Raw genomic sequence first — 18,204 nt, 5'->3', positions numbered from 1 at the left:
ATTTGGGATCTAGAGCAGGGGTATGAGTTCTTGAGGCTAGAGGATATCCCCATGGGCTTAGGAGTGTCTCTCTCCATGATGATGACCTCAGCTGAAGCAGGGCCAGCTCAGGGCCCAAGGTCTAAGTGCAGTGGTCCAAACTGTGGTTAGGAAAGGAAATTTGGCCCCAAAATGGTCTCAGTGAGAGTCATCTTCTGATTGAGAGTTGGGACCTAGCCGGAAGTAGCAGAAAGTTATACAAGTCATCAGAACAATCCGGTCCTTACTACTGGTGCCCTGACTCACTCCAAAGTAGATGCCCAAAGAGATGAGGGCACATACTGGGGACCCATGGAGCATATTGGGGCCCATGCTAAAAGCCTTTAAATAGGTTTCACAAGTACAAGATCAAGCGACTACTATGCGAGCGCCATTTGCTAGAAGGGTGGAGAGCACAAACAGCAGAGGTGTCAGGGGGCACTTTCCCAGACACGTCCCTGTAGAGGACCTGTAGAAATCTCAGCATCAGAAGCCGCATGTTGGATTTTAGATGTTGTTAGTCTGCAACGCTGGAACTGTGCTCCCATTTCTGAGAGTCTTTGAGCTAGCTATGGCATGGCCACAAATTGGAAGGAAGTTAATGTGTTTCACTTATTATGGGCAACCCTGGGCCCACCCACAGGTGTGGAGTGACTCAGGGATTTCTGAGCTGACTCTGTATCATTTTTGTTTTCCCCACAAAGAGACACATCTCAGAGGCCTCTGTGATGTTCAAATCAGTGAGTAGGAATACCTGTTAATTGCTAATGGCATGAAACTTTGGAGGATAAGAGCTCAAAACCTGACAATAGCATCCTTGTTAATTTATGGATAGGCAGTGTGCAACTTGGGACCCTGGGGGGATGGAATTTTCTGAGCAACTTGCACCTTGTTTTCTGATGAATATGTACAACCTCCTTGGCGGTGTGCAGAGTTTTGAAGTAGAATCCAATTAGCCATTAGCAGTGCTCTAGCTGGGAGGCAGGAAAGCACATTTGTTTTACCTAATTCTGTGGTTGTCATGACATCAATAGATGACAGAGCATAGAGGGACCCAATCGTGAGGGCATTTTACAGCTTGGCAATTAGCTTCTTCATTTTTACAGCAGCCTGGAGCGCTGCTCTGTGGAAGGTAGGACTCTCTCATGGTGCCGCTTCCTTTTGAGCTCCAGTTGTGTGCTTGTCCTGCAGGGACCTGCAGAGTCCCCACCTCCAGTGCTCTCTCTGCAGCAAGCTTGTGACCAAACAGCAATCATGCTCCAGGAAGAAGAACAGGGCTTACATATTGCAGTCATTTCTCATACATACGTTTCTATGGAAATCATAGGACCTCTATTGTGCTAGTCATTTAAATATATGTATTTCTGGAAGATGAAGATGGTCTTGTTATGTATTGCAACATGGTCAATGACTCCAAGACTTCAACAACAGCATTAAACAGCAACTTAAATAGCAACACTCCCTGACCGTCAGTGTGCTGGGGCTGCCGGGGAGAGCCCCACAGGCTGGTACCGTATTTAACCACAGGAATTTGTGACATCTGACAGCAAGGCAGGGGCAGGGCTGGCTTCTCTGCAGGTCTTGTCTCATGGTTTGTAGATGGCCACCTTCTCCCACCTTCATAGGATCATCCCTCTGTGCATGTCTGTGTCCTCATTTTGGATCAGTCCCCTCATGACCCTATCTGAATTACCTTCTTGGAGTCTGTCTCTAATGCACTAATTTGGGGCTTAACATGTGCATTATAAATCCACAATTTGGACAGAGGTCACCAAGGGTGGCTCATTTCTGTCCAACAGTGACTGGGGCCTCTGCTGGGTGACTAGAGCCTCTTTCTCATGCGCACTCTGGCGTACACTCTGTAGCATCTCCATGCTGTGCCTCCAACATTAATGGCTTCAGCATTGCCTAGCTTCTTATAGCCTGGGTCAGAGAGCCAGAATTTAGGCAGAAACTGCATGGTCTTTGGTTACCCAGGCTTGGAAATCATCACTGTTTGTCTTGCTCTATTCTGAGTCACACAAGATGAGCTCCGTTCAACTGAGGGGATCTGTAACAAGTGAGTGACTCAGGGCCCCCTGGACCACTGGGAATCTATCCTGCAGACTGGACACCACAGGGAGCTTGTGGGCCAAGTCACCAGGCTGAGAGGGACATGCTTGCATGGGGTGCTCATCTCTGGTCATTTGGGGACAGTCCTCAGCCCATCTCCCTCCTTCTTGAGATGACCTTCTCCCATCAGAACTCTGGTTTAGAACAGGCTTGTAGGAAGGGGTATCACCCTTGAAGTGGCATCTACACTGCATGACTAGGAATGGGGAACAGGCAATCTAGGGCAGTGGTACTCATGTGGGACCCTGAAAATATTCCTTACCAGTCTAGGATGAGAGGAATACAGAAACTGAAAACAAGATTTCAAAAATGTCTGTTATAATCCAGCACACTTGTTGAAATCTGTTGAACATGGTATTTAAACATGTGGATATATTTTTACATGTTCTTGATTTTGGTTTCTGTTTTATTTCTTCTAGTAATTACTTTCATAGCCCCCATCTTTAATGGGTGTAGAAAATAGAAACTGTGGGTCCCTCACAGTGGGTAGCATGGAAACCCTGATGGGGGTTCAGAGGTTATGCAACACAACAATGTGCATACACTTAATGTCATTGTGTATTTCAATTACATAAAAAGGTAAATTTTATGTTATATGCAGTTTACCATAATTAGAAGCAGAAAGTCCACAGGAAGACAGTGCGAGCGCTTTGCACTGGCATGGGGTCTTGCTATTCTTTCCTGCTTGGTTTTCAAGTGGTTTCCATCCCAGTCTTTACCTCGCTCCTCCTCTTTCTGATCCTGGCCTCTACCTTCTTACCTGGACTGTTCATGCCTGTGTCTTGCATCACACAGATGTGTTTGTCTTTTAGGGCTACTACACCTATTTAAATCAGTTCAGCCCAAATTTCTAGAACATTCACTCCCATCAAGCATGATGCCCTGTGCCAGCGATGGGTAGAGAGGGCTCTGTCCAGAAGGTGCAGTGCCAGGGGACAAGGGGACAGAACTGTGGGTGAGAGCTCAGTGTGCCGATGGAGCTGTGGAGCGTAGCAGGAGGGGGGGAGGCAGGCTCTGGAGGGGACCTTTCTCAAGTGGGAAGAACTGGCTGGGCAGGAAGGAGCCTGAGCTGGAGGCGGCTGCTGGGCAGGTGAGGATAGCAGCTGGGAGACAGTAGCAGGTGTGGACAGTGCAGCCAGCGAGCAGCTCAGGCCATCTGAGTACCATGCTGACCGGAGTGCTGTGCCCAGTGAGGGTGCGACCAGAGCAGGCAGCTGCAGCTATAGCCAGTACAGCCACACTCAAAGCACCCTGTGGACATGCAAGAGTCGGGGGTGGTGCTGGGAGACCCCATGCCAAAGCTGGGTGCAGCAGAGACCAACATGGAGCTCATGGAGCAGAGTGAGGAGGTGCGGGAATCAGTGCACTGTCACCGGCAGGCAGCCCCTAGACTCAGGGTCTTCAGAGATCCCTGCCCTGGTGTAGCCAGGACAAAAGATAAGCCTGGGTGCCATGTGAGAGAAGAGGAGACTTTTAAAATTGTGAAAACTTTTTACCTTTTCAGAAATCTTTATAAGATTTTGATAAATTTCCTGAGATTATGGGTATTTCCCATACCCATAACTCCGCCACTTTCATTTGGTAGTCATTTAAGTGAAAACCAACTGTTGGACAAAGTTCTAACAAGTATTTCTTGGCTGTTCACGTTTCTGGAGAAAAGAGCAGTTGGATTAGCCAGTGGATCTCCGGACTTTTCCCCAAAGCCCAAGTTTAGGAGCCAGAACTCCTGGGCCGCTGCTGTTGTCAGTGTGTGTATTTTGGGGCACTCACAACTGACTGGCTCCAGGTCTGGTAGGTAGGATGAGGGGTACAGGCATGAGTGTAGGGAGCAGGATTGAGCAGCAGAAGCCTGGAGCAGTGTGGGGCTGGCTTCTTGGCTACTGAGGCAAGAGGATCACCAGAAACACACAAGCAGACCCTGTCTCAAAAAAGAAAAGCTTAGAGCCGGGTGTGGTGGCTCATGCCTGTATTCCCAGCACTCAGGAGGCTAAGGCAGGAGGATCGTTGCGAGTTCCAGACCAGCCTGGGCTACAAAGTGAGCTCAAGGCCAACCTGAAATGCATAGCGAGACCCTGTCTCAAAAAGACAATAAAAAAAAAAAAAAAAAAAAGAAGCTTAAGAGATTTGGAGGAGGTGTTTCCACACACTGGTCTCCAGGAGGCTTCGTGAACTGTGTCTCCAGGAGGCTTGGCATTACTGGGTCATCTAGTGCAGAGGTGCCATCTGCCTCTTCGAAGTCATTAGATGACAATCTCACAGGGCTGACATGGTAATCAGAAAGGGTAATGTGCTAAAGATGACTTGGCACCAAACCAGCCCTTCGTGAAGCCCCAGCCCATCCCTTCTACGTCATTGAACTGCCCCTCGGGACACTCTGTACTGGTAACGCTTTCCCTGAAGCCTGGGGTGGGGCCCTGGGACTGAGGGAGGTGGTGCTGCTTTAGGTTTATGCTTGGGGACTGGAAACAAACTGGGGGCCCTGCAATAGAAAGCAGATACAAACAGTTATGGGACATACTAGTCAGTTTGGGACTAGGAATATTAGATGAGGAATCATTAATGGTTGACAGACAAGACAAACCATTCCAAAGCCTTCACTCAGCGTGTAGTCACAGGTGCTTACCAGATAACACCTAGAGCAAAACAGTTCGTGTACAGAACTTACTGTTGGCATCTATAAGAAACAAAGGTGCTCATTTAGCTTTGACACAGATTTATAGTAAGATTTACAGGTTTATAGTAAAGTTGCAAGGTTGGAGCAGAGAGGTCTGATGGGTCCCTCACCACGTCACTTTCCTTAATTGCTGTGTTAGGATCCTGGAATGTTTTCCTAAACCTGGGAACCTCATTGGCACTTTTCCAGGATCCAGGTTCCAGGATGGGATTCCCCTGTCCTGCTTCTGCAGGCTTTTCCTGACCCAGGGTTCAGTCCAAGTGACCATACCACGTGTCCTGTTGTTGACCACTCATCCCTGTGCTTCCTGCTTTCCTGTGACCATGACATGGTCCGGGGGTCCTGGCCCCATGTTCTGTTGAGAGTCCCCAGATTTGGGCTGGGGACCCTGGGAGGAAACATGGAGGTGGAGCCCCTGTTAACCCATCGTGGCAGGGCCTGTGGCTTCCATGTTGGCATACAGCGATCCCTTTTTTCCCTTTCCATAGTGGGAGTTTAACAAAACTTTGTAAATGCCAGGCAGCACTCTACCACCGAGCCACATCCTCAGTCATTTATTAAAGTTTTTATTTTGACATTAGCTTTCCTTCAATGGCCCAGTCTAGCTTCAAATTTGAGATACTTCTACTTTGGCATCTGGAATAGCTTGGATTATAGACATGTGCCACCATGTCCAGCAGTGCAATGGCTTTTAAGGTATGAATTTTAAAATACAGGATGCGTTTGTTCCCTTCTGTCTACTGCACTTAGTGCTGAGCATGACACTGCTAAAGTCCTCAGTCCTAAGCCAAGGCAGCATCTGTCGAGCTCACATTGTTCACAGTCGAGCACAGAGTCACATGTAGCTGTGCCCCCCACGGAATCAATGTGCCTAGCAGAGCTGGGCGTCGCAGTCAGACCTGGCTTCAAGCCTGGCTTCTCCACTAGGTGCTGTGTACTTGAAGTACACTGTTTACACCTGTTGGCCCATTACATAAAGCAGGACTCAGAGAGAAACAGCATGTTTCCTCCTGTAAAATCTTCCAGCCCAGGCAAGCAACCCCTTGGGCAGCCTTTCCCTTAGGAATATGGACTGGTGCTTTCTCACTTTGATCCTATGCTTTTCTCACTGGTGTAGGAGACACTTCAGGCTGTTCTCTCAAGGGAATCTACTTTCCTAGAGAGACAGCACTGGGTCCCATCACAGATAAAGCTAGCATAGGGGGTCATAAACAGCTTACAGCATCCACACATCCCGAGACACACAGGATGTGTTTTCTTTCAAGGCTAAGATGGGGTTAGCTGCTGGGGTGACTTTGTTTCCCTTCTGTACCTTACTCCATTGATGTCATAAATTATATAAAAGGGAATCTGCCCTTGATTTGGGGCTCAGCCTGGTTTTGAGCATTTCTAATGTGGGGTTGTGACTAACATAGTCCTCCTGTTATCCCTCCTGGTCCTCCAGTTTCTTAGAAATTCTGAAACAGCAACAATGTTACAACTGACCAGAGTATGTGAATTGGTCTTTCCCAGCTGAATGGGGGAGGAACATCGCTGTCTAGTTTTGGGACCAGTCCTCACTCCCTGTCACTTCGGTAGGGGAAGGGACTCGGGTAGGGGAGATTTGCTTAATACCTCTTCCTTGTTCCTGCCTGGACTCCTGCTTTTATTCTTCTTAAGCTGGACACCCTTCATGATAATTTTTGGCATATTCTGTCTCTGAGTATTGTGCCTTCATGATCCCACAGATCTTCATGACACAACGGATTTCTGTGGGCTTTGTCATTGTTATATGATTTGGAATGAAAAAGAAAGTTCTAAGAACAAAATGTCTATCCCATTGTGACAAAATGACAGAATCTCTCAAAAGGAAGTGGTATCTTCTAGGAATAGGTAAGTGAAAGCCCCTTGATCATGTTTCCACAGCTGTGAGCTGCAGTGTTGGGGTAGGTATGGGCTTGGGAGAGGCTGTGATGTGAGATACTGGTTTGCTGTCCATGGTGTTGTGGTCAGAATGTCTATGCATCCTTAGCAGTGTGGTTACGGGACTGTGACTGACTATTAGTAAATCCTCCTTGAAACAGCTTGCAGTTGGGTCAGGTTCTACCTATAAGTGACCTCAGGACTCTGGGGTGTCCACGTGTGGAGGAGAGTCTTGGTGCTATAGCCATGACCACCTGGCAGGGTTTTCTGGATGATTAAATGAGCCTTGTTATATTTCTATGAAAGGCCCAGTGCTTCAAATTTGAGATCCTAAAGCAAAGTTCTTTTCTTCCCATTTGTGCTTTTTTTGTTTTGTTTATAGTCTTAAAATATATTTTTTTTAAAAAGTAAGAATTTAAGAATAGACCTTCACTGCCCTAAGAATTTCAGAAAGTTTATTTCAGCTTTAGGCACAGTTCACGTCTATATAATAGATGAACCAGTGAACTACATACAACTCAGCAAGAGTTTGAGCCAACAGAAAACACCAGTGACGACTTGTGAAAAATCCACAGTTCAACACCTGGATTCTTTAGTTGGATGAGAAGCAAGTCCCAATTCAGTAGATGATTCCTGGAGAAATGATAAAATCCATAAGGGAAGATGTGAAGATGCCCTTCTTCTGATTGCCAGCCAAAAAAGAATAATCTGCCCCAAATCCAAAGCATGGCTTTTGGAAAATAAAGATTTGTGATCTGGGTATAAACGGTGATGAATCACTTGGTGGTGTGTGCTTTCTGGCAAAACTGTCAGAAGTAACGAGCCATAGTCTGTTCTAGAGTTCATCCGATCGTAAGCACTCTCTATGAAATATGGAAGACAGTGGGACACAATTTGTCTTTGCACAAGTCTGCTCCAATTACTGTGCTCCTGTCCCTGTCACCAGTGGAAAATAAATGGGCTGATAATTACAGCCTCAGACACACTCTTGTAGCCCGCTTTTCCTTCAGCTTTGCTGGCCTGTGTGTCTAATGGGGTCACATTATGAGTCATAACTCAAGTTTTATTGTCCCTTCCCGATGCTCGCTGCCCCTGTCTTCCCCTCAGTGACCTCCATTTCTGTGCAGAGTTCTCATCGCACATCTCAGGCTCTCCCTGGAGGATGCTTCACAAGCCCTTCAGTAAGCGGCTCTATGGGGGAAGTGTCCCTGCAGTGGGCACTGGTGGCTCCCGGGCTCATTCCAGCCCTGCTTGCTCTGGCTGGATCTTACCATTGCCCACTGATGCCAACACATCTTTCTTTGGACAGTGCCCTCATTTGATAGACTGATACTGGTGACAAAATCATTACGTGTCCTGTGGCAACATGGAGGAAGCAAACTCCTCTCTCTGAGCTCCTTTGTTGTGTGTGTGTGTGTGTGTGTGTGTGTGCGCATTTGTGTGCAATTTGTGATGCTTGCAACGTGGATTTCTACAGATATTTTAATGGCACACGCTTCATGCTTTTTAACCTTCTCTGTCTCTCTGACCCTAGGAGGAGTCCACATGCCTTTCCTATAACCTCCCCCTGCTGGACCTGCCCCTTCTCCCCATTTATCCATGTCTCCTAGGCAACCATTCCATTCCCAAGTCAAATAGTGCCTGTCTCACAGACTTGCCAGACAAATTCAACAAATATAAATCTCAAATGAGCTCAAGTGAGACCTGTATTCCATTTTCCTTTCAGTGAAGTATTTGCAGACCTTTTGCAGAGGTTTCGTGGCTACCCATGAATGCTTTGTTGGAAGGTGGAGAGATGGGCACTGTGGCACTCCCCTGGGAGCAAGCCCCATGCCTCTATGAGGCTGCTATCTCTGGGTGGCATGCGGCCAGTCTCCATCTGTCTATTGGAGAGGCATCTCTTTCCCAGGAAAAATCACCGTGGATTGGTAAAGGCATCACGTTCCTGCAGGGTTTCATGAGGACAGAATAGCTTCTGTGATGTACGTGGCTTTTTAACCAACTTTAAATCTCTTGATGTGACAGTCTTCAGATGATAGTCTCTTTTTTTGATAGTCTTTTTAAAGTTATGGATTAGGGGAACTGAGGAGAAAATGATCTAGGAAATTTAAATTTCCTGAGCCATGCTGGACTATCTTTCTCACCATGTTCAGTAACCCTTGTGAATCATAAACTTGAAACAGATTGGTGAGGGAGGAGACATTGGTACCAGAAGAAGCCAATGCCTGCTTCTCCTGCCTGAAGCCTGGGCACCTTTTCAGGGTTTCGGAAGCCCTGCCCTCTCCCAGGATGACATCATGCCACACAACTGGTCTTCAGGAGCGGTGAAGGACAAGCCTAGGACACAGATGGCTGGGTCAGTGAGCAACGCTTCCAGGTCCTCAGATCCCACTCTGTAAGGATGATGGGGTGATGGTGAGGAAGACTGCACCTAACTTTTCCAACCCAAGCCACGGCTAAAAAAGTGCCATGTGAAACACGCTGCAGTACTGTAGCAAGGGTTGGAAGGGAAAGCATCCAGAAGCTCAATAGCCCAGTGAATATTTTATCCTTTATGTGTTCCCTTAAAGTGTAAGAAATAAAAAAAGATAGAAATGAAAGCTTCTTGAGTCTTTGACTTAATGAGTGTAGCAGCTACTAGACAACGAATTGACCACCTAAACAGACAGTAGAAGCCCTTGCTTGTAAGTGGAGGTACTTGGGTAAAAAGATACAGTGATATCGAATAACTTATTCAGAGAGATAGAAATAGCATGAGAAAAAGCTATATTCTCTGCCTCCCAATCAAGTTTCCTTTTATGTATTATGGTGAGGTTGACTCTACTTTTAAAAGAAAAATATCAATTTATTATTACCTTTTAAGACTTTTTTCTGATTATAAAGTAATACACATGTAAGGTAGAAAAGACAGTTAAATACAAGAAATTGAAGCACATGAAATTTTACCAGCACCTATAATACTTATGTTTTATTTTTCCAGTGTTTCTATATGCATATACTTTAAGAACCATATTTAATTGGATTCTCTGATGATGTTTATTTCTATTGTTTTCACTTATTGTTATTTCCTAGATGCCTTTAAGTATTATTTTGTCATGTATTTTTTTTTCTTTTCATTTGTTTCATTTTGTCTTTTTGAGACAGGATTTCACTATGCAGTCAGGCTGGCCTTGAACTCACTTTGTAGCCCAGGGTGGCCTTGAATTTGCAGTGATCCTCCTGCTTCAGTCTCCTGAGTGCTGGGATGATTACAGACGTGTGCCTCCATACCTGGTCTGAAGGTGTCATTTAAAATGACAGCATAACACAAGTGGAGATTCTCCTTTGCTGAACACTTGATCCCAATTTTTAGAAACCATAAATTTCATCACAGCAAACAAATTTGTAACTGGTATTGCTGAAGTTTCTGTGTGCCAGAGTGAATGTGCCGGGAATGTTCATAGTTGATGCTGTCTGGAGCCAGGCTCTCTGCAGGAAGAGGGAGACCCAAATTGCTGGCTGGTGTCCTTCCACAGCTGGGCCCTCTGCCTGTCACGGTGCACCAGGAGACCCTCACCGCTCTCCAGGCAGGTGCCAGGCCTTGCCCTCTGACTCACTGCCTTCAGATCCAGGGCCCAGTAAGTTGGTTTTTGCAATAGCAGCAGGAAATGGACTAAGGTAGGCAGTTTTGACTTTATGTATATATATATAAAATGCAAAGTTCTTATGTAATACTTTTCTAAATTTAACTGTCTTTCTAACACAGAGGCCACCACTGCTGAAAATTTCATTTCTTGCCAGGTCTCATATCCTGTAAAACACTTGTTTGGTTTTAAATAGTCAAATGGTACTCGCTTTTGCCTACACCTCCACTTCTTTTAGTGGTCCTCTTTTCTTCTGATAAATGTAAACTCTATCTGGGGTAATTTTTCTTCTGCCTGAAGAATTTTGCTTTGATATTTCACATGGTGCAAAGTCAGAGAGTGATTAAACTATCTGAAAATATCCTTACCTTGATTCTTGATGGCTGTTTTCACTGGGTGTAGTTGAGTTATTTCATTATTTTTGTCAGTTTCTCTGTTGAATTCTCAACCTTGTTTATATCTTTGAGCATTTTTACTACAAAATCTGTCGGGTGACAACAGCCTGAATCTTGTGGGTCTGTCTCTCTTCACTGTTGTTTCTCCATAATTTCATTCATGTTGTCTTATGTGCTGAGCTATTTTTGACTATGAGTTCATAAAATTATTTGTTGAAAAACTGTGAGGCCTAGGATTGTTCTGTGTTTCTCTGCTGGTAGCCTGGGTGGGCTGGCCAGATGAAATTTTCCTGACACAGTCACAGAGACTGAGCTAAGTCAGTTGGCCGGCAGGTCCCAAAAGGACACTGTACCACACATTCCTGGGAGGTGGTGCTTTAAAGTCTCGATCCAAAGCCAAAGACATCTGCTAGGACTTCTTCCTTGAACTCTGGACTCTAAAGTGTTAGCTCTGACAAAAATAGCATTCAGTCTCTCAGCTGTAGCTTTAGAAAAGGACCAGTATGCAAGGAGAAATCAGTCTTCAATGCCAGCTGCTTCCCCGGTAATTCATCACCATCTTGTTGCTTCTTGGTGCCTTCAAGCCAACACTTTACATTCTGTTTAAATTTTCCGGTGTCTCCATGAGGAAGTTGGTCTGAATTCCTGCCCCTGCTTCTTTGAAACTGCTGTCTCCACCAATCCTTTCCTGGCTCCTAAAGACCTTTCTCTGTAAAGCATTTGCTCCTCCTTTACATCTTTGTGTTCAGTGCTTACAGCTTCTGCTCATCGTCCTCCCAGCTACCTTTCACTGACATTTTTCTATGAGTTAGACACCATACAGTCATGTACATTTAAGTGTTGCAATGATCCTGAGGTGGTTCCTGCTCTTACCATCTGCATTTCCTGTCAGATAAACAGATGGATGAAGCTGGAGTTCTCTGCTCAGCGCATTACCAGAGCAGAGTTTGACCCATGCTGTCCCCTCACACCACGACTCTGACCATTCTTTGCTGTTTCTGGAGCTGTCCCTCAGTCACCTTCTTGTCTGATTGGAAACACAGTATTTTGCTTGACTTTAAAATTTAAAAAATTATACTCTCCAGACTCTACCTACCTATTTTAGTCTTTTTTGATGATAAGCTTTTTGCTAGTTTATAATGTGCCTCGCTGTGATTGCATTTATCCTGCCTTGATTATTTGAGCTGCTTGAATTTAATAGTTTATGTCTTTTATCAGCTGTGGAAATTTCTAAGCCATCTTTTCTTTAAATGTTTACTATGCTCCACTGTGTCTCTTCTGGAACTGTGCACGTCTTAGGCCTGCTCTTTTGTCCCTCTCAGAGCTCCTGTCTTTCAAGGTTCCTATCTCTTTTACAAAATCTGCTTTCTGTGTTTGCATTTGGATGATTTCTGACGACCGATCTGTCTTCAAGTTTACTGAGCTTCTCCTCTATTATTCCCGGCCTTTTGTTAGACCCAGGCAGTGAATGAGCTGGGTCGGGACCGGGTTGTGGCTGTACTCAGATGAGTTCATTCCCAAGGATCTTGTGCAGGCAGCATGTCTTCTGTGTTTAGAGCATTTTCCCTCTATTGGGACTCGGAGTCCCAGCACTGCACAGTTGTGGCGATCTCTGTTTCTAGTTGAGTTCCCAGCCTGACAGGCAGCAGCTGTTGTTGTGCAGTACACACACACACACACACACACACACACACACACACACACACACGTCTCAGGCAAGAATGGTAAGAGGAAAAATTAGGTCGTCCAAGGCCAGCTCCAGTGGTTTCTCTGTATGCCACTGAAGTGGCTGCCTGCTCACATCTAGTAGATAAGTGGCTGCCCAGGATGTCGCTTGGTGAGATTTGAACCTTCTTCAAACTTCAGTTTCTTTAGACTTTGGATTCATAGAAACTCAACAAGTTTTAAAAATAAGGGACCCTGAGCTTCTATACCTGTCCTACCAGTTGCATTAAAAGTGTGCTCTCTAGGGGACCTTGACATCCTCCCTTGAGCAAGGGCTCTGTGTCTCCTCTCTTTCTTCCTGAGCAGCCTTGTGCTATTCACTCTGCAGCCCAGTGTCCCTGTCCACTGTGTGATTTCCTTGAAAAGTCTTCCAATGGTAGCCACTGTTTCAGTTGGGCAGAAGATCCTTCTGATCCTTCTTTGACATCATTTTCTTCGTCTTTAATGTCTTTTCTTATTTTACTGTAACAAGAACAGAACTCCTGGGGAGGCATAATGTATGAAATCATTATGCACTACAAACAGGTATTAATGCAAATAAAAATTAAAATTAAAAGTCCAAAACTCTCGGGAGAGGGAGGAGAGGAAAAAGGGACATAAAAAGAAGATATGTTGTGCGTGCGCCCACTCCCCACAATGAAAGCAATCAGTATGTAGTGCCAACAGATACTTTAAAAATCCCCGAAACTCTGCTGGTTAGTCTTCTTCCTTCTCTAATAGCATTTAACATTCTGTGTGTCTCTTCAGTGTTCATGCTTTACAGGTTCTAGAAGTGTCAATTTTCTACTTATATATCCATGTTTTCAAAACCATGCTTTTTGGGGGTTAGTGTGGAGTGAGGGAATATTCACATACTTTGACGCAGTTTACAAATCTACTTTCCACATATTGTGCACACACACACATATACACACAGACAGAGACACACAGAATTTTGCACATTATTTCATGTGACTTGGAGTTGTCTTGAGAGATTCCCAGAACTCTGTAGGAGTTCAGTCTTCAGAGTACTATGCTATCAGATGGAAATAGCCCCAGAAGTGACACGATGACTGCTACAAGAGACCATTCCCTACTGTAGTCTCCTTTTGAGTGTAGGGTGTGACAGTGGTCCTGCCTTTGTGACACTGGTGGTCCAAGGGGTGGCATGATCATTGGGAATTAATTGCAATCTTCATCCAGCCTATTAGCTCCAGGGCTGGGAACACAGAATGAATAGGACCCTAAGATGGGGCTGGGGAAACAAGACACAGGACTCACCCGGGCCCAGCCTTGCCCCTGTGCTCCTCCAGACATGGTGAGCCCCTATAAGAACATGGACTGATCCCCTCATGAGATTGTGTATGCACACCCTCTTTCATCATAAGAATGCTGGCTCACCCGGTAAGAGTAGTAGAAGAATCTTCCTTAGAAAAACAACTAACAGCTGGAGAAGATCTCCAAAAACATAGGTGCCTGGACATTAGAGAGAGCCCCAGTAGCATGTCTAGTCCCTTACACCTTGTCTTTCCTGGATACACAGTCTGGGTAAAGGATTGGTATCCAGAGTGCCTTGAGCCAAGTTGGAAAGAGGCACTGACAGCCAGTTTGATCACCCCACAGCAGTATAAATGCAGTACAATTAGAAACAAGGGGTCATGGTTCATCACAAAGGATCTCAAAAGGCGGTGTCAGCCTCTAGTGTGACTAGAGCAGGACTGTCGTCTTACTGTGACATTCCTGAGGCCATGGTTGGTATCCTTTGGCCCAACCAGTGATCTGGGTCACAATGATTTAGAGTTGTGGTATGATCTCTGGAGCAACTTTTTGCCAATTGTGGTGGCTCCATGCAGGGATTCCCTCCACTCGGGCTGCCATCGGCATGGCTGGAGGATGCAGTTCTCAGGGTAGACATCTTCCTTTGAAACTGTAATGAGATGGGAACCCCATGGGAGCTTGAAATTTGGGTTGTGTCTAGGTGGGGAATACTTGGGGAAAAGGGAGAGAATGGCTTGTACCTTAGATAAACTGAACTATAAGGGCAAAGCCTGGAGACCCAGTAACCATTGACGATTAATTCTGCCACTGAAGCAAATAAGCTACATCTTGCCATCAGAGGAGATGCTAAATTCTGTGTTGTAATATATGGAGGTCTAGGATGGGAAGGAGAGTACAGCTATAAATTAAAAATATGTGTGTTTCTGGAGAGGGTTTTAGTGCAGTGACATAGGCGAGCTTGGCTGTGTACACTGGTCATGTTAGGGCAGGCTACCTACCAAACAGGGTCCTCCCTAAAAAGATGAAAACCTCCAGCCTCCTGAACGCTTGGGATATGCATTCCAGTCATGCTTAATACACTAGACTCCCACAACTCAGACTGAGTAGAAGGCAAAGATTGTGGGCTTTGATCTATATGGTTAGGGTCACGAACCAGGGATGGTGCTTTGTACCAAGAGGCATACTCATGCCCCAGCCACATCTAGCTTCCAAATTTTCCACATTTTTTATGAGAAAATGATCCAACCTCTGCTGACATCCCCTCTGTGATGCAAAACATTTTCATTAGACATAGCACACTCCCAGAACATCATCTCATCCCTTAAGTGTGGGGGGAACCCTTGTAGGGGACCAATGGCCAATCACAAAGCCCTCAAATTGGAAAAAATGTTAAGAATGGTGTCACACAGCTGTCTAAAGGAAAACGATTCTGAGGCTAGGTAGGATAACGGACTTGCCTGGGACAAAGATTCTGTAATGAGGCCAAAAGGAGCACAGAATGGTGGGGAAACAAAATTAAAGGCAGCCGCTTAGCCCAGTTCTCAGACTCGAACCCTGGTAAAAGAACATAACTGCCTTCATCCAGGGGAGCATATTGGATATGTGGGAATAGAGCCTATGCTCAACTCCCAGGAAACTAACTGAGCAACAAATTAATCTTGGGCATGGTCAATCCACCCTTCTTCCTCCTCATACCAAAGGGAAATATTGGGCTAAACCTGTAGACATTTGCTCCTGTGGGAAAAGGTGTATAACCATACATAACTGATAAGGTGATGCATGGCCACCAGAGAGAATAATCCAATACTATGGGCTAGCCACTTGGGCTGAGGATGGGATGTGGAGTTACTGAAATCCCACTTACATGTTAAGTAGAATGATTAGCCTACACGCTGTACTAGGAATCATAATTAATGAAACTGCTCATGTGTTGAATCTCTTAGTTAACTAACAGACGAAAATTCAAAATGCAGCATATCAAAATAGACTAGCACTCTGTAACCTAATAGCTAAAGAAGGAGGAGTTTACAGGAAGCTCAATTTAATCAACTGTTGCCTTCAAATAGATGATCAAAGATGGGTAATGGAAGAAATCACTGAGAGGATGCAGGAGTTAGACCATGTAGCAGTCCAGATCTGGGAAGGATGGAATCCAGGAGAAATGTTAGGAGGTTCTCAACTTTAGGCGGTTTTAGAGCCATGCTGGGAGAATTCATTGCTATCATGGGAATCTGCATTTTTTGGGCCAGGGGATATCAATCTATGGAAGGCTATTTAAACATGGGTACTGAGCAGAAGGAACGTGATGAGGGAAGTTGGTATAGAAGGTCACGCTCTTCAACAGAGTCTCAGAGCAGAGAAGGAGAGAGGAGACCCTCTCGGGATGAAACTGGGTGACAGTGAATTGACTGCATAGTGAAGCTCCTGGGGAAACTGATGCTTATGACTCAGCTCGGTATGGGTGTAGCTCTGAGGTAATGTCAGTGGAGCACAGCAGACTTGGAAAGTTCTGTCTGAACTCTCTGCTCCCCTTGATCCCTGTCTCCCTCCTGCCTTGGTCACTGCTTTGCTTCTGTAATCTTGCTGCATGCTGGTTTCCAGTGAAAAACTGCCCCATAGAAAGGGAACAGTGTAAAAGTAGAAACAAAGCTTTGTTCTGTGCTCACGAGACATTAGCCCCGCATAGGGAAGTTGGCAGAATACACTGCTCTCTGTTCCTAACACTCTAGGCCTTGTCAGTGCCGTCTGGGGTGCTGAGCAGTTTCCTGCACTATGAGGGTGGAAACTGAATCCAGCTATGGTGTTCAAAGGTGGGGCCTTTGGAAAGGTCACCAAGGTGGAGGCCTTGTGGTTGAATCCTGGTAGCTTTATGCAAAGAGGGACTGAGAGGTTGGACTTAGAGATAAACACATGACTTTGCTGGAGGACGAGGCAGCTCAGACCTTGCACTGTGAGTTTTCACTTCTGACCTCTGTGAGCTAAGTAAATGTTTTCTCTCATTTCATCACAGTAACATAAAATGGAAGATGGACCCAGACAGGGGCGTCGAGTCCCCTCTCTGCCAGAGTAGGGGCAGAACAGGGAGTGCCCAGCTCTCCCAGCTGGGGTGCAGGTTGTGCTTATAAGCCTCAGTTATCATTTCTATCTGGATGTCCCCCACCAAATCCACACATTCAAAGGTGATGTGTTGTGGGTGGTTAACTGGCTTGTTAGGAAGCAGGGCCTAGTGAGAAGAGGCAGGTCACTGGGGATGAGAAGCAGAAGAGGGCATAGCTCTCTCCAACCTGCCCTCCTCTCTCCTTGCTTCCTGGCTGCCATGAGGTGAGCAGCCTTCCTCCACCAACCCTTCTTCTGTGCCTCCTGCCTTTGAGCCAGGCAAATATGGACTAAAAAATGTGAGCAAGGTAAACCTCACCACCTTTCCGCGGCAGGTTTGGATACTGTGTCCCAGTGATGAGCTCCTGTGTCCACATCAGCACCTTAGGAAAAGACTGCAGAGAAGCCAGTGAGGGTCAGAGGGCCACCTCAGCCTAGAATCAAGATAGAAAATCTGTCACTTTTGTCTCAACTTTCAAGTTTTGTTTTATTTTTAATATTGATTGATTGAGCGCAGAACTGGGAATTAAACCCAGTCCCTTTGTACTGAGCTCCATCCACAGCCCCTTTTTATTTTTTATTTTGAGACAGGATCTAAGTTGCCCAGGTTGGCCTCAGCCTCACAGAGTGCTGGGATTAAAGGTATGAGTCCTTGCACAACGCTTAAGTTTTATTAATTTTTTCTGCCTTAAAATCAACCCTAGTGAAATACTATTCTTGATAGCATAGTGTGATGCTTATATTTTTGTCTGATCTGCTTTCAGTGGTGGAGGAAATTGCTGGTAAGGGTGGGTCCCTTCCAGCCTCATTTTGTAAAAGGAAAGAATATCAAGTAAGCATCCAGGGTAAGTAAAAGCAGAGCTGTGAGATCAAAACTGCAGCTTCCATTAGCAAAGCCAGTGATAGAGCTGGCTGACTTCAGTGCAGAGGTGTCTCAGATCTTCACCAAACCCCTGCTTTGTCTTCCTCCATGCCTACAGCCATGTCTGGCCTTCAGACTGACAGAGGAGAAGCAGATGCTCAGGAAGGGAATACTGTGAGCTCAAGTCTCCATGTTGTTTTTTGTCCTATGGGGCAGTGGAGGACATTTCTCAGAAAACCACATTGGGGAGACCTCAGTCTCAGACTCATAAATTCTACAAATGTTAGGGCCCTAGAGAACAGAACTGCTTGTGAATTTAAGGTGGGTGAAGCGTGACATCTACTCCTTCTTCTGCTTAGTGAAATAGTGACTGACAAGAATGTCAATGGAAATGGCAGGAAGAAAAGAAAAGAAGGCAGTTGTATTATTTGCTTCTGATTTTTTTTTACACAGTGGGCATCCACATACCAATGGCCAAGTGCAAGGAAGCAGAGGACTCCAGCAGTGCATGCAGAGGCTGAGATGTCCCAATTCCTGTGT

This window comes from Cavia porcellus, unplaced genomic scaffold (assembly GCF_034190915.1).
Source record: "Cavia porcellus strain 051 isolate PalLab524CR breed Dunkin Hartley unplaced genomic scaffold, mCavPor4.1 scaffold_7, whole genome shotgun sequence".
Classification (NCBI taxonomy): domain Eukaryota; kingdom Metazoa; phylum Chordata; class Mammalia; order Rodentia; family Caviidae; genus Cavia; species Cavia porcellus.
The sequence above is the reverse complement of the archived record's forward strand: the minus strand, read 5'-3'. Positions refer to the sequence as shown.